The following is a 13,321-nucleotide window of genomic DNA, read 5'->3' on the forward strand; positions in this document are numbered from 1 at the left end:
TCACATGAAAAATAAAAATAAAAATGTCAACCTGATGTTATTGAACTGTATATAATGTGTTCCCACCTATTTGTAAGAAAATGTTTTACTGCCCTCATCTTAGCATATATTTCTAATCTACATCTCTCTTCCATACCAAATGAAAGTTTTTAGAGGATGAGTGAAATTCTTAGAAACAAACTCTGCAAAGACATTTTTAAAGCTATTTCACTTACTGTTTTGTCTACCTGAACATAGGAAGTTTATTTATAGTACAAAGTGGATTTGGAAAGATGTTCTATAGGCCGGGTGCGGTGGCTCATGCCTGTAATCCCAGCACTTTGGGAGGCCGAGGCGGGTGGATCACCTGAGGTTGGGAGTTCGAGACCAGCCTGGCCAGCATGGTGAAACCCCAACTCTACTGAAAAATACAAAAATTAGCCGGGCATGGTGGCAGGCACGTGTAATCCCAGCTACTCGGGAAACTGAGGCAGAAGAATCACTTGAACCCGGGAGATGGAGATTGTAGTGAGCCAAGATGGTGCCATTGCTCTTCAGCCTGGGCAACAGAGTGAGACTCCATCTCAAATAATGGAAAAAAAAAAAGGTGTTCTATAGAGATATCATAATTCCTAGCACCAGTAAACTCCAGTAGCAAATAACTTAATGAATAACTAATGAGTAAGTAAATGACCAGAGAGTGCTCTTTCCATTTTCTCACACAGGAATGGACAGCAAGACTACCCTTTGAAGCCAATTCAGTTTGTACTCTAAGACACAGATTGATAGAGGGGTGCTTGTATAAAGAATAAAACCTCAGCTAATTCTGAGCTTCAGGAAATGCTAATGTTGGCCAGGCGTGGTGGCTCATGCTTGTAATCCAGCACTTTGGGAGGTCGAGGTGGGCAGATCACTGGAGGTCAGGAGTTTGACACCGGTCTGACCAACATGGTGAAACCCCATCTCTACTAAAAATACAAAAATTAGTTGGGCATGGTGGCACATGCCTGCAATCCCAGCTACTCAGGAGGCTGAGGCAGGAGAACTGCTTGAACCTGGGAGGCGGAGGTTGCAGCAAGGCGAAATCAAGCCATTGCACTCCAGCCTGGGTGATAAAAGCAAAAAACCCCATCTCAAAAAAAAAAAAAAAAAGAAAAGAAAAGAAAGAAAGAAAATGCTAATGTTTATTTTAAAATGAGAATTGCTACATTTTCCTTAATTTCTGGACATGCATGATTCCTTGTTTGGGGCAAGGTAAATTTGTGCCTTGGCTTCTAAGAATGACCATAGAGAACTTCCAAGTACAAACACCCCAAAAGAGATATAAGGAAAGAACAAGATCACCTAAACTGCAATGAGTAAAGTTTTACCATAAGTAAAAATGATTGGCCGGGCGCAGTGGTTCATGCCTGTAATCCCAGCACTTTGGGAGGCCGAGGCAGGTGGATCACCTAAGGTCAGGAGTTCAAGACCAGCCGACCAACATGGCAAAACCCTGTCTCTACTAAAAATACAAAATTAGCTGGGCATGGTGGCGCATGTCTGTAATCCCAGCTACTCCGAAGACTGAGGCAGGAGAATCACTTGAACCCAGAAGGTGGAGGTCGCGGTGAGCCGAGATCGCACTATTGTACTCCAGCCCGGGCAGCAAGAGCAAAACACTGTCTCCAAAAAAAAAAGAGTTTACATACCTTGGCTGGGTGTGGTAGCTCATGCCTATAATCCCAGCACTTTGGGAGGCAAAGCTGGGGGGATCACCTGAGGTCAGGAGTTTGAGACCAGCCTGACCAATATGGCGAAACCCTGTCTCTACTAAAAATACAAAAATTAGCCAGGCGTGGTGACGTGCGCCTGTAATCCCAGCTACTAGGGAGGCTGAGGCAGGAGAACCACTTGAACCTGGGAGGTTGAGGTTGCAGTGAACCGAGATCATGCTACTGCACTTCCGCCTGGGCAACAGAGCAAGACTCTTGCCTCAAAAAAAATAATAAAATTTAAAAAAAAAAGAGTTTACATAGTTTGCTTCCAAGTCAAACAAATACAATTTGACATGGCAGTTTTTATTTTTAAATTTGTTGTTTTCAGGAGGCTGAGACAAAAGAATCGCTTGAACCCAGGAGGTGGAGGTTGCAGTGAGCTGAGACAGCACCACTGCACTCCAGCCTGGGTGACAGAGTGAGACCCCGTCTCAAAAAAAAAGACAAATAAATAAAATAAAATTTGTTATTTAAAAATTTAATCTGCCTAATTACTTGTTATTATTTTTAATTTTGGGGTTTTTATTGAGACGGAGTGTCCCTCGGTCACCCAAGCTGGAGTGCAGTGGCGCAATCTTGGCTCGCTGCAACCTCTGCCTCCAGGGCTCAAGCGATTCTCCTGCCTCCGCCTCCCGAGCAGCTGGGATTATAGGCGTCCACCACACCACCATGCCCAGTTAATTTTTGTATTTTTTTCGTAGAGACTGGTTTCACCATGTTGGCCAGGTTGGTCTCGAACTCCTGACCTCAAGTGATCCACCCGCCTCAGCCTCCCAAACTGCTGGGATTACAGGTGTGAGCCACCGTACCTGAAGGACTTGTTTTTTTTTTTTAAGAGATGAGGTCTTGCTATGTCTCAAACACCAGGCCTCCCACATCAACTTCCAGAGAAGCTACAGGAACATACCATCAAACCAGGCTTGACTTTCTGATTTTTAGCAACATTAAAAATTTTTTTCGGCCAGGCACGGTGGCTCACGCCTGTAATCCCAGCACTTTGGGAGGCTGAGGCAGGCAGATCACGAGGTCAGGAGATCGAGACCATCCTGGCTAACATGGTGAAACCCCGTCTCTACTAAAAATACAAAAAATTAGCCGGGCGTGGTTGCGGGCGCTTGTGGTCCCAGCTACTCGGGAGACTGAGGCAGGACAATGGCGTGAACCCGGGAGGCGGAGCTTGCAGTGAGCTGAGATCGTGCCACTGCACTCCAGCCTGGGTGACAGAGCAAGACTCCGTCTCAAAAAAACAAAACAAAACAAAAAATTCAGGCCAGGCACAGCTCACACCTGTAATCCCAGCACTTTGGGAGGCAAAGGCAAGCGGATAGCTTGAGCCTAGGAGTTCAAGACCAGCCTGGACAACATAGTGAGACTCCATCTCTACAAAAAATACAAAAATTAGCCCAGCGTGGTTGTGTGTGGCTGTAATCCCAGCTACTTGGGAGGCTCAGGTGCAATGATAGCTTGAGCCCAGGAAGTCAAGGCTGCAAATGTGCAAATTACCACTGCACTCCAGCCTGGGCGACAGAGCAAGAACCTATCTCAAAAATCAATCAATCAATCATCCAGAGTAAATTAAAACCCACAAGACATCATGTCATGTCACAACTTTGCCACCAAAACCTATTTTAATTCCTTCCACCTAAGAAACGAAAATAAAAAACCTCAGTACAACCTAATTGGTAAGAATGAGAAGGGGTGAGAGGGACAGTTCTTTATTTCAAATGGACTAACCTAACTAAAAGCAACGCTCCTGGGGACTTTGGTAATAAACTCCTTGTCACCAAATGCTGACCATGTTGTGATGTGGCCAAGCACTGGCAGTGCAGAAGCAGTTTTACAGAAGCCGTAGCTTCTAAAAGGTAGAAGACTAAAAGTTACCATTAAAGCAAGGGTTAATAACAGAAAGATGTATTAAAAATAGAGTTTGTACCAGCTTGCAGTCGGGCGTTCACCCTGGCTAGATCTGAAATCCTCCTCTCCAGGAACACTAAGGCACAGCCGTCCTGCCCCTCCCACCGCCTGGCCCAGTCACCACGCAGCAGCCGGGTCCCTGCGCCCCGCCCCTGGACTGAGGGCTGTGGAGAAACTCTGGCAAAACAAGGAAGCCTCCGGGAGGTGGCAAGCAGCCAACTCAAACTGGATGGTTCCAGTTTAGGCTGGTTCGAGTCACAAACAACAGTTCCTATTTTCCCCCACAATATTCAGATGCAGGGGCTGCCCAGATGAGCGCTTCTCATCTGCTTCCAGAGCTAAGGCTACCTGGTTCTCATTCCTCTGCAGTCGAGCATCCTAATTAAAAGCAAGGTTCCCACTTCAGCAATATGGGGTCAGCCCAGTACTTGTTTCCAAAATGGAATGCCTATTCTGTACAAGACCCTGCAGCTGACAACACCTACACATCTAAAACAAAAAACAAAAAAACAAAACTTTACTAAAATGCTGTATTTGACCAAAAAAGGAAATCCAGAAAGGAAACAGACCTATTTACAGGTATCCATTATGAGAGCTATGCCTACCAGAACAATTAAGTAAGTACTCTTCCATGTTCCATATTTAGCACAAAAAAGGCTTGGTTGGCTAATATGACCCCCTAAAACAGAAGGTTGTGTGTTGCTTATTGCGCAATAACAAACGATGCAAGCAATACAGCAGCCAAAAAAAATAATGTGCTTCCAAAATGTGGGCTCTTCAGTGACCTCTGCAGTTTGTCTGCCACTGATGGGGAAAAAAGGTTTTTTTTTGGTGTATTTCTCGTCCAAAGCACACACTGCTGAACATTTATTCCATGCTGCTAAACAGTACCAAAATAGCATTAAGCAGGGAACAAGCAAATGCTTATTCTTTTGTAAAGTATTTAAGAGAGCCGCTCAAAATGAGGCAAGACCTAATGTTTCTCAAGTATTACAGACACTAATATGCCTGCTGTTCTTTTTCTTCCCTAACCCTTCCAAGTAGGTAACTTTTTAAAGAATTTAGATACACATATTTTAAGGAAAGAGCATACTTAATCATACACAGTCAATAAAACCATTAATTGGCTCTTACAGGAGTCCATCACAAAGAATAATTATAAACGTCAAGACAGAAACTCCACGTACACTTCCTCTTGTATGCTTAAAAAGAAACTTCATGTAACAGTTGGAAAGGTCCAAAGCAATGAATATGTTTTAATCATAACACTAATTTTCACCAAGAAATTCTCTCTTTTGAAACCTCTAGACAATCTAAAAAAGTAATAATGAAGCAGAACAAACTAATTAAAATCAAAGAATGGGCTGGGCGTGGTGGCTCATGCCTGGGCAACAGAGCGAGACTCCATCTCAAAAAAAAATAAAGAATCACAAAGCTACAAAACAAAATTATATCTACCACTGAATCCAGAAATTATTTGCCTATTCATTATTATAGGTAACTTTGGATAATAAATCAGACAAATTTGTTTCTATGATCATCACCGAAAAATGATCACTAATTATTAATTTGTTTAATACTTTAAAACACTGACTTTTAGGCCAGGCTCAGTGGCTCATGCCTGTAATCCCAGCACTTTGGGAGGCAGAGGCAGGTGGATCACTTGAGGCCAGGAATTTGAAACTAGCCTGGGTGGTCAACATGGCAAAACCCCATCTTTACTAAAAAATACAAAAATTAGCTGGTGGCACAACCTGTAATGCACCTACTAGGGAGGCTAAGGCAGCAGAATCGCTTGAACCTGGGAGGCAGAGGTTGCAGTCAGTTTAGATTGCACCACTGCACTCCAGCCCAGTGACGAAGTAAGACTCTGCCTTTAAAAAAAAAAAAGAAAGAAAAAGAAAAACAAAAGGAAAAGGAAATGGAAAGGAATTGACTTTTACTTCATATATATTTTAAAACTGCTGCTATGTCTGGCAGTTCCCAGCACATGCCACGTATCATAACAAACTGTACAGCCAGGTAATAAAATTAGCATTCCTTCTCCCAATTGACACCTGAATGCACATACCTGTTTTTAAAAAAAGAGAGAGAGAAATGGAAGGTACATTGTCACTTTGATACATACAATGCCACCATTCTTAATGGTTTTCCTCACCTTTATAGCCTCATCCACATTCTTTCACAAGACTACAAAAATGACAGCATTTTTGAAAAATTTTCTACTTGAACTTGGAAGAAAATAATTTCTCCTAACTAAAATAAGTTAACTGCAAAATCTCCTCAAGAAAAGACAAAAGGATATGTGAGTAAAATTCCCCCTCTAGGAAAGAAACTATAATCTATAATATCTAAATTGCTCATGATTTGCAGATTTGGTCTTTACAGAAAAAAAATGCTTCTTATTAGACTACAGACTTTCATGCTTTTTTAAGTTAAAAAGGTCATATTCCTTTTTATTACCTTATATCTGTTGTTAAAATCCAGAATTCATTAAATATTCTAATTACTGTTAACCCATAAAACAAGCCAAGCGCTGTGGCTCATGCCTGTAATCCCAGCACTTTGGGAGGCCAAAGCGGGCAGATCACAAGGTCAGGAGATCGAGACCATCCTGGCTAACATGATGAAACCCCCATCTCTACTAAAAATACAAAAAATTATCCAGGCGGGGTGGTGGGCGCCTGTAGGCCCAGCTACTCGGGAGGCTGAGGCAAGAAAATGGCGTGAACCCAGGAGGCGGAGCTTGCAGTGAGTCGAGATCACGCCACTGCACTCCAGCCTGGGCGACAGAACAAGACTCTGTCTCAAAAAAAAAAAAAAAGAATCTTAAATTGTCTAACATTAGGAAAAAAAGTAATAGGGTTATAGATAACTTTTGGTATACTTTACTCAGCATATGTAATTTAAAAAATATATACAGACAGGTTGTGCAAAGAATACCATCAGTAATAAGAAATACTTTCATTTCCCTTTCAATTAAAAAGTAAATTGTTTTAGGCTGGGCACAGTGGCTCACATATGAATCCATTTAGCCAAAAAATTAGCCAGATGTGGTGGCGCATGCCTATAGTCCCAGCTACTCAGGAGGCTGAGGCGTGAGAGTTGCTCCACCTGGGAGGTGGAGGTTGCAGTGAGGTGAGATCACACCACTGCACTCTAGCCTGGGCAACAACACAAGACTCTGTCTCAAAAAAAAAGAAAAAAAGTACATCGTTCTAATGCAAAGCTAACACACTGGAGAAGAGAGAGACATAAGACTTTCCATATCTTAACATGGCATAAAAGCTGAAAAGTCTGGTTACCTGAAGTTCTTCTATATGCTTTCCTTGTTACTTTAAGCAAACACCACAAAGGGTTTCACATGTCTGCTTCCCCGCCCAGGAACTGTGTGTGTGTCTTTCTTTCCCCCATTCCTGTTCCCAAGCTTCTCCCTTAGATCTTCTAGCTTATGACAATGCAAAATAAATTTTAATAATGTAACAACTATATAATGAAAATGTGAGAAATACATTTTTTAAAAATCAGCTCATTCTAATTTTTAAAATCTATTTAAGAAGAAAGCTTGCTCTAAAATTCCAATCTCTGGTGGGTGCAGTGACCCTGTCACCCATTGCCTCCTTTCCCCTCTCTCTTCTGAGAAGAAGGGGGTTTCCTGCTGAGGAGGGAAGGGAAACTTCATCCTAGCCCCATGACTCAGACTTGGTTGGACCCTGGGGGAACCAAGAGCCCCAGGGGGGCTGTGGCCTGTGATGCTGCCAAGCAGAGCCATGAGGGCCTACCAACCTACTCTTCTGCCATCACTCTGAAACTTGAGCATTACCCAACACCTGCCAGCCCTCTAGGCTGTGCCTTTCATCCTAGTACAGGTGTGTCCCATTGTATATGCCCAGTTTGTGTCAGCTGTCCACACCATCTAGTTAGTACCTGTGCATTCCTTGGCTCATGGCAAATAAGAATTTTTTTTTTTTGAAATGGAGTCTTGTTCTGTTGTCCAGGCTGGAGTGCAGTGGTACGATCTTGGCTCACTGCAACCTCCATCTCCCAGGTTCAAGCGATTCTCACACCTCAGCCACCATAGTAGCTGGGATTACAGGCGCCCACCACTACACCTGGCTAATTTTTGTATTTTTAGTAGAGATGGGGTTTCACCATCTTGGCCAGGCTGATCTTGAATTCCTGACCTCATGATCTACCCGCCTCAACCTCCCAACGTGCTGGGATTACAGGGGTGAGCCACTGCACCTGGCCTAAAGGAAATTCTTACAACTTGATTGGGGGGGGGGGGAATCCAATAATAGGGAACTATAGAAATAAAGTATGTTCAACTTCAATCAAGGGATTTTAAAATAAATGCTTCTGTGGAATTTACGCATTTAAAATGTTCTGTTGAAAGGAAATGTGGCTCAATAAACGGCCATGACAGAGAAACAAAAAGACGTCGAGCAGTACATAGCAGCACATGGAGCCATGAAGGCCCAGTTCTCACCAGTTAAATACTGTAAATGGTTTTGCAGAAACAGTAGATGTGTTATTTATAAGGACTTCACAACTAGACTGCCATTAATCCCATGTTTACTCATCTGAAATACCCCACTAGCAATCTCTTCATCAAAACTGTAACTATTAATAAGGACGGAGGGTGATTAATTTCCCCATCAGTCATGGAGACAGAAGACAAACTTGTTTCCACAGGTAAAACCAAGCTATATTTTGTCCACTATACGAGTGCTAACTTTAAACATCTTTAAAGGACTTTCAGGAATGTCACAGTTTCACAAGTTGTAAAGATCACAAGAAATAACTTATTTCTTCCAAAAGGAAAACTGAACATTCTGAATTTCATAACATCTCAAAATACTACACTTTGAATTCAATATAATTAAAGAGGAAAAGAGAACATCTGATAAAAGGGAATAATGGGTAAACTGAACACCAGAGGATTATTTCTGTACACTTGCTTCAATCACAATTTAAATGACAAAAACTTTTAGCTCTCTACATCAATTTTGCTTTATCTTCATGTTAACTAAGAACTGTATCTAAGAATTTCAACTACTTATTGGACATGTATTCTGAGAAAGGCAATATACTAGGTTCTGTGATATGCATTCAGGCCACTCAGTCTTGTTCTTTCATATCACCAGAAAGTTCATTCTGCTTACACATCAGGATAATCTGATTCTTAATACAATGTCTCTCCCGCCTGTTCCAAATTTTCCTTCTCTGAGGTACCAAGAGTAGGAAAAACAGAGATTATGGATAAGTCACCAGTTGCCTTTCTAAAGCAGAGATCGCAACAAGCTATCTCCTTTCTTAAATCTTTTAATGGCCCTCTCTGCATACAGAATAAAACCCAAAAGTTGGGCGTGATGGCTCACATCTGTAATCCTAGCACTTGGGAGGCAGAGGAGGGAAGATCGTTTGAAGCCAGGAGCTCGAGACCAGCCTGGACAACAAAGTGAGACTTTGTCTCTACGAAAAATTTAAAAATTAGCAAGGTGTGAGTGATGTGCACCTATAATCCCAGCTACTCAGGAGACTGAAACAGGAGGATGGTTTGAGCCCAGGAGCTATGACCACTGCACTCCAGCAGCCTGGGCAACAGAGCAGGATTCTGTCTCTTCAAAATAAAAAAAAAATCATTACCACAGTTAAATCATTCTAAATTATCTGCTATGCTCAAAACATCCTTCCACCTCAGGTTGTTCCTTCTGCCCACAGTGTTCCCTGTCTAGCCTAAACCTCCTCTCTTCTTGTTGAAGTCCCGCATATCCTTCATAGCCTAACCAAATGCTACCTATCAGGTCTTCCCAGCAGTCAAAAGATTTATCTCACTGTTCTTTTTATGTATAAATACAAAAGCTATCATTGGCCGGGCACAGTGGCTCATGCCTGTAATCCCAGCACTCTGGGAGGCTGAGGTGGGTAGATCACTTGAGGTCAGGAGTTCGAGACCAGCCTAGCCAATGTAGTGAAACCCCTGTCTCTACTAAAAAATACAAAAATTAGCCGGGCATGGTGGCAGTGCCTGTAATCCCAGCTCCTCAGGAGGCTGAGTCAAGAGAATCGCTTGAACCCGAGAGGCAGAGGTTGCAGTGAGCCAAGATTGCGCCACTGCACTCCAGCCTGGGCGAGAGTGAGACCCTGTCTCAAAAAAAAAGCTATAATTACATAAAATTTGTCACATCAGTGAAACTAGAAGGAATCAATAAGTTAATGAATGAGGTTCAAGTAACTCACTAAAAGCAACATGTAAATATAGGGTTGAAATCTGTTAGCTCTAGAAAATATGACTATATATGAAATGAAACCAATAACCTAAGTAAATGCTCTATAACCTCTCAGAAGGGAAAAAAAAAATAGTGATTTATAAAAAGGAAGAATCTACACAGACATAAGAAAGTGGTAACAGAGCAAGAATCTCTCAGTAATTCTTCCCCAAGCCCACGGTAAGAAGGTGCCTTCAACCAGCAGATTTCAGTATGCCTTACTTCCTTGTCAGGTATGGTCCTACAGTGCAAATCAGAGGGGAAAAAACATACAAGAGCCCAAATCTGGCCTTTTAGGTGGAAATTCCAATTTTTTAAACACTGGCAATAATTTAAATTTAAAACACTATACAAGGTGAATTAAATTTGTCTGCTGGGCCAGGCGCGGTGGCTCACGCCTGTAATCCCAGCACTTTGGGAGGTCGAGGCGGGCGGATGGCGAGGTCAGGAGATCAAGACCATCCTGGCTAACACGGTGAAACCCCATCTCTACTAAAAATACAAAAAATTAGCCGGGCGTGGTAGCGGGCGCCTGTAGTCCCAGCTACTCGGGAGGCTGAGGCAGGAGAATGGCGTGAACCCGGGAGGCGGAGCTTACAGTGAGCCGAGATCGTGCCACTGCATTCCAGCCTGGGTGACAGAACGAGACTCCGCCTCAAAAAAAAAAAAAAATTTGTCTGCTGGTCAGATGTCACCCTCCAGACTTCTAGGTTGTAGCCTTTGGTATATAAATGAATACATCTAGCTACCCTAACTTGATAAAATAATCATCAAAAATCCTCTTTCTCACTAACTTTTTTATTGTAATTTACTCCCCAGGCAGATTTTCTAAGTGCATCCTACCCTTCTAGCAGTTATCTTTCTGAGTGCAAATATTTAGAAGCATACAGCTGCTTTTTATTTTTTTTTAAATTACATGAGCAGGGACTAAGCTCCATCAAATTCATCAGATCACCTCTGGGTTCAAGCTTCTGAGCCTACAGTTCTGAGGGCGGATCCATTATACTCCCATCAAAGTATAATGCTACTCTGAAGGCATCATTCTCCTCTAGCTATCTCAGCTCACTGCAACCTCCACCTCCTGGGCTCAAGCTATTCTTCTGCCTCAGCCTCCTGAGTAGCTGGAATTACAAGCACCCACCACCACCTCCAGATAATTTTTGTATTTTTAGTAGAGACAGGGTTTCACCATTGACCAGACTGGTCTCGAACTCCTGACCGACCTCAAGTGATCTACCCACCTCAGCCTCATAGTGTGCTGGAATTACAGGCGTGAGCCACTTTGCCCAGCCTCAGCACCTTTTCTTTTTTTTCTTTTTTCTTTTTTTTTTTTTTTGAGACAGAGTATCATCATCTGTCACCCAGGCTGGAGTGCAGTGGCTTGCTCACTGCAACCTCCACCTCCCGAATTCAAGCAATTCTCCTGTCTCAGCCTCCTGAGTAACTGCGATTACAGGCACGTGCCACCATGCCTGGCTAATTTTTGTATTTTTAGTAGAGACAGGGTTTCACCATGTTGGCCAGGCTGGTCTCGAACTCCTTGCCTCAGGTGATCCACCTGCCTCAGCCTCCCAAAGTGCTGGGATTACAGGCGTGAGTGAGCCATCACGCCCAGTGCCTCAACACCTTTTCAATAAGTTTTGATCCAATGGAATGCAGTTGCAGCTTTTTAATGAGGTAGGTTTGTGGAAAATGACTAAAACTTGAGCATTTTAGACAATTCTATGCAGAAAAAAAGTGGAACAAGATTTTATAATTAGTTTATAGGGTTCAAATGAATTTCATCAATCATTTATCTAGACAGCACACCAAATAAAATCAAAAGAAGTTAAGAGTTTTCATCCATGTCACGGGGCTTGAAAGCTGGGCATAGAACGTAACTTTCATGACTTTCTAAACTAGGTGCTTGTTTCATTTTAATATGCAAATCTTCCAGAATGTTTGAATTATATCTAGATAGGCAGAGGGATAAACAAAATGTTTTCATGTATTATTTTGAATAAGAAAATTCAGGAAGCCTAAAAACAGACATTCAACTACATGACCATTTGCTTAAATTAACTTTAAGCAGGCAAAAGAAAAGTAATCTGAGCCTTTTAATCAGGTCAAAGAATTTGACTGTAAATTTTAAATATATACCACCTAAATTGAAAAGTAGGACATGTGGGATTAACAAATTGAATAGCAGCATTTTTTTAACATATACTAGGTATCAAAGTAAGCATTTTACATTAAGTGTTCATTTTAATTTTCACAATAACTTTATTAAGGTCCTTATTAAAAATGAGAAAGCTTGGCCAGGCGCAGTAGCTCGCACTGGTAATCCCAACACTCTGGGAGGCCAAGGCAGGTGGATCACCTGAGGTCAGGAGGTAAGAGACCAGCCTGGCCAACACGGTAAATCCCCGTTTCTACTAAAAATACAAAAATTGGCCTGGCGTGGTGATGGGTGCCTGTAATCTCAGCTACATGGGAAGCTGAGGCAGAAGACTCACTTGAACCCAGCAGGTGGAGGGTGCTGTGAGCCAAGATCACGCCATTGCACTCCAGCCTAGGTGACAAGAGCAAGAGACTCCATCTCAAAAAAAAAAAAAAAAAAAAAAAAAGGGAAAGCTGAGACCTGAAGAACATAAATAACTTATCCTAGATTACTTAAAGGATAATCTATACCACATACCCAGATCTGTGATTTCAAAATCCATATAACTAGGTTTGAAGCTAAGTTTCTTATTAAGATTACCCTCAACTTACTATTTTCGCTTTTCAAATAAAACTTTTTGGCTGGGCACTCTGGCTCATGCCTGTAATCCCAGCAATTTGGGAGGATGAGGTGGGCAAATCACTTGAGGTCAGGAGTTCAAGAACAGCCTGGCCAACATGGCAAAACCTCATTTTTACTAAATACAAAATGAGCCAGGTGTGGTTGCGCACGTTTGTAATCCCAGCTACTTGGGAGGCTGAGGCAGGAGGACTGCTGGAACCCAGGAGGCAGAGGTTGCCATGAGCCAAGACTACACCACTGCACTCCAGCCTTGGTGACACAGTGAGACTGTCTTTAAAAAAAAAAAAAAAAAAATATATATATATATATATATATATATATATATATATATTTGTAGAAAGAAATTCTCAACTAGTGAGATCAGTTTACAGAACAGTAAAGTTACAACCTGCATTCAAAGGAAGCTTTTCTACTTGAGTTTATAAATTGGCTACCACCCTGATGTTAAAATTAGCTAAAATTTGTTCATAAGTTGATCTAGTCATTGATAATAAATGTCAACAATATTATATTTCACCAATACATATTTAACCAAACAGCTTTTACAAATCTTCAATCAAAATAATAGAAATAAATTGGTATTATACACCTACAAAATTAAAAATGTTAAAGAGATA

At 41.9% G+C, this 13,321-nt stretch overlaps 1 protein-coding gene across 3 annotated transcripts in view; it reads right to left on the reverse strand.

The window, feature by feature from the left end:
• The window catches only part of SPEN (spen family transcriptional repressor), a 92,092-nt gene that overhangs the window by 50,093 nt on the left and 28,678 nt on the right, over positions 1 to 13,321 (reverse strand). The gene's annotated exons all lie outside the window — the stretch shown is intronic.

This window comes from Pan paniscus, chromosome 1, assembly GCF_029289425.2.
Source record: "Pan paniscus chromosome 1, NHGRI_mPanPan1-v2.0_pri, whole genome shotgun sequence".
Classification (NCBI taxonomy): Eukaryota; Metazoa; Chordata; class Mammalia; order Primates; family Hominidae; genus Pan; species Pan paniscus.